At 39.0% G+C, this 4077-nt stretch overlaps 1 protein-coding gene across 12 annotated transcripts in view; it reads left to right on the top strand.

Moving 5' to 3' along the window:
* Positions 1 to 1933: 1933 nt before the first annotated feature.
* The window catches only part of LOC108993538 (protein RTE1-HOMOLOG), a 24216-nt gene continuing 22072 nt past the window's right edge, over positions 1934 to 4077 (top strand). For 5 of the 12 annotated variants that reach the window (XM_035693136.1, XM_035693131.1, XM_035693140.1 and 2 more), the window contains exon 1: positions 3336 to 3384. The gene's annotated coding sequence lies outside the window, so the exon portion shown is untranslated. Of the gene's footprint in view, positions 1957 to 2362; positions 2425 to 3293; positions 3385 to 4077 lie in introns of those variants that run through there. The other 7 variants (XR_004802224.1, XM_035693138.1, XM_035693133.1 and 4 more) reach the window with 4 other exon arrangements.

Genomic DNA, 4077 nt, shown 5'->3' with positions numbered 1-4077 from the left:
GGCTTAGTGTCCTAGCTTGATTTTTGGATATTGATTAGTCTGTGATCATTAAATAGGGTTGATCAGAGTTGAGTTATTGATATAAGAATTTTCAAGGAGAATATTTCTGTGGGTATTGAAGGTATTGATTTAGTTCATGTATTTCCATGGGGATTGAAAATTTGGTTTGAATTGGGGAAAATAATTGTTATTAGTTCGAGGTTCTAGTGGCAGGTTTTGGGATTTGATCCATATCGGATTTGAGGATAATAGCTGGTACAGATTCAGGAATGAATTCTTGGTGAGTTTGAGGAAAGTGTGAAATAGTTCATGGTTTTGGAGATCAAGAATTTTCTACCAAATGTGGTGAGAGTTTTCTGGTTAGTAGGTGTTGAGCTACCTCGTACTCAATGGTGTTATGTTGTGATATAATTAAGGATTCAAACCTTGTGTTGATCTTAAGGGATTATTAGTGATTTGAAAATTTGAGATGATACTTGTAATTAGAGATTAAACTTTTGGTGATGCGGATTTAAGATATAATTCTTGTTGAATTTGAGGGAATAGGTCTGGATGATGAAAATGTTTATTGATGGTTAACTTTGGAAGTGGCTAATAGGTTACCAACTTGTAGAATACAATGAAGGTTGGTGAGTTTTAACATAGGAGTCGATTGAGGTTAGCACAGTTCGTGTTACGAAAATAATAATAATCATTGGGTTTTTGCTGAGTGTTGTATTAATGTTGTTGACGGAAATGGAGATTTTGGATTTCGTGGTCACCCTAGGAGTAATAGACGTGATGTGTCATTGGGAGACTAATGCGAGCATAATGGAATCGCCTATAGGAGTAGACTTGGGAGTGCATTACTCATGCTTGTTGGGAGTTGTTGATGGTATGGTCTTTTCAAGCGTGTTTTGAGTTATATCTTGTATCTTGCCTTTACGTTAATGTTTGACCTTACAAATTTCGAGGACGAAATTTTTTTTTAAGGGGGGGAGGATGTAACACCCCGTATTTTAGTGTATTTTAATAAATGAATTATTTTTATTGATTCAGAATTTATTCTCTTGTTTTAAAATTATTGGATTTTTAATTAGACTATTTTTATGATTTTTAGTTTACGAAAATTATTTTTTTGAAGTGCTTTCTTTAAATTAATTATTGTTATGTGTTTAAATTTCTTCTCGAATTAAATTAACTTATTGTTGGGTTTAATTATTTATTTTCAATTTAATCACTGTGTTTGAATTATTTTATTTCACTTGCAGTTTTAAAATCGTTTCCGTTGAATCATTTTTATGACCCAAGATGTGAGGTTTGGACCTCATTTCTTTTCCCTCTATTTTTCTTTTCTTCTTTTCTTTTTCTTTTCTTTTCTTTTTCTCCTCCTGGTCTTCCTCCCCGCGCGCGAGTTCTTCTCTCTCTCTCTCTCTCTCTCTCTCGCCGTGCAGCCGTTCCTCACCCAGCCCGCTGCCGTCGCGCCGCCGTGCGCGACACCGCCCAGCCGACTAGCTCCCCCACCGGCCGGCGACCTCACCCCCCAAATCCCAGCCCCTACCTCGCCGCCGGTAGCCCGCACGCACCCCACAAAGCCGCGGCGTTCTTTGTGCTCGCGCGCCGCCGTCGCGCCACCACCGGCCACCATCTCTTCACCACTTCATCCCCAACCTCCCAGCTACCCAATGGATCCAACCCCGGCTCCGATCCGTCACCGGTGAAGCCCCACCAAGTCCATTTCCGATTTGTGCATTTTTGGCCTAAAACACCCCTTGCGCCGCCACCCACGGCAAACCACCACCACCATTGGCTTCACCGACCTCTCTAGGCCCTACCCTATCAATTTTGGGTCTTGGTTTGTCTCCGTTGAAAAGTGGGTTTTTGAGACTCACGGCCAGAGTGTATTTTACACTGTTACGTTGCTGAGCCGCCACTTCTTGCAGTTTCTTGATCCTTCGGAAATTATTATATAGCAATGTAAGTATTTCTCCAAAGAACTTTCGTAATTTAAATGTATTTTTGCACTAACATATTACACTGTATTTGTTTGACATGCCGGACTGAGTCCGAGGAGTTCGGGGGTCGGATGGATTGATGATTGGAGTTGTTTGGGTTGGTTTGATTGGATTGGGTGATGGAGTTGTTAGTATGATTGGTTTAGACTATGAGATTTGTTGGCTGTTCGGGTTTAAATATTGGTGTTTTGGGTATGACGTGGGTTGTGGTGGATATTATTGATTTTATGAAGTAATGATATATTTTGGGATTATGAAGGTTTTAAGTTTTGAGAAATTTAAAATAGGTTATTTAAGAAGCTTAGGCTTAAATATCGACATATGTGATCTATTGGAAACTTACAGAAATTACGTGATTATTTTTATAGGTGACGATTTATAGTCGACTCGACATTTTTGAGGAAATTTTTGGAAAAGTTAAGTCGTCCAGGTAAGCGGGGTTCCTATGCTAGATTTGCATAAAAAGAAATGAACTGAGGTTGGTTTGTAAAAATGTGCATGTTGTTTTAAAAAGAAAAAGTGAAAAACAACCTCAGTATATGTTTTGCATTCCCTCATGAGATACATATGAAAGAGAAAAGAAATGTTTTTGACATGAAATGTGTAGACATGAGCAATATTTGACATGTTTCTGAAATATGCAAAAGAGCGAATATGATATCATTGAAATTTTTATGCATGTGATATGAAATGATATGGATCTGTTTTTGATCAAATAGAAATGATATGAATATGTTTCGCACGTGTTTTGATATGATATGGATATGATAAAACTTTGGCATACTTATCTGTTCTGAATATGGTTCTGATATGATGATACTGTTCACGTGATATGGTTGGTACCACCATGATATGATATGAGTGCACCCACTTTGGAAACAAAGTGGTCTTTTTACGTGTTCTTTCCTGTGTGCACACTCGGGGCTCCGAGATTGAAAAAGGGGAAGTTCACCACATGATACTGCCTGGTTTGGCCACCGGGGATAGCACAACCCTACCACGGGGGTTAAACATGGTATATGATATGATATGATAAGATGAATATGTTCAGTTATGTTATGCCAAAGTGTTTTTGAATATGAAATGGATCCTCAAATATGAATTGTTGACTTGAGTATGAAATGTTGAAAAGTCGCTCTGATTTTCTGATAACACGTTTTCTGAGATCTGCATATAAAAATAAAATGTTTTGTTTCTGCATATTGAACTTTCTGAAAAGGCTCATGTTTACATGCTAGTATATGTTCTCTGCTTACTGAGTTGTTGATAACTCACCCCTTATCTCCACAATATTTTCAGATGATTTGAATGTTTCAGTTGAGGATCAAGGATATGGAGCATGGGTGAGAAGAGTTAAGAATGATGGTTTAAGCATAGAAGGTTTATATGGGTATTGATGGTTTTCATTCAGTAATCTTGTTGTGTTCTGATGTTGTGATTTTTCGGGAGATTAATGTTTATATTAAGACTTTGTCTTGTCTTAGAATCGTTATTCTGGAGTAAGTGATGTAAATATATGAGTATTTTGTGCGATAGAGAAAAATTAGAGTATGTACTATGTGGAAGAAAAATGATTTTTAAGTGACATGAGTTAACTCTCCGGACTTTCGGGTACGGGGCGTTACACCCCTCATTCAAAAATTTAAATCTGGAACATACACTAAGGGTAAACTGGTAATAACATTCAACTATTAGGTTAATAACTTTTATATATATATATATATTTATATATATATAACTCATAAGAACAAAATTAAAGGAGTAAAACACATGGACAAGCGGTGGCAGGGACTTACTCCAAGGAGACTGAGGCAAGCGTGGAGGAGTACAGCGCGACAGGGCTAGTTGGCGGGACCGTGGGGTGCGGCTGAAGAGCCAGAGTATGGCAGAGTTGCCGCAGAACTGGGCTGAGCATGAGAGAAGAAGAGAGGGCGAGGTGAGCGAGTGAGAGGCGGAGAGAGCAAAGCTGAAAAGGGGAGATGCAGTGAGGGAGGTTGGTAGCTTACCGAGGGATAGACGTGGTGCGCGGCGGACTGAGGGTGGTGCGACGACGGCTGGTTGCTTGGGTTGACAGGTTGGAAGC

This window comes from Juglans regia, chromosome 8 (genome assembly GCF_001411555.2).
Source record: "Juglans regia cultivar Chandler chromosome 8, Walnut 2.0, whole genome shotgun sequence".
NCBI classification, from domain to species: Eukaryota; Viridiplantae; Streptophyta; class Magnoliopsida; order Fagales; family Juglandaceae; genus Juglans; species Juglans regia.
This window is presented reverse-complemented; position numbering and strand designations above follow the sequence as displayed.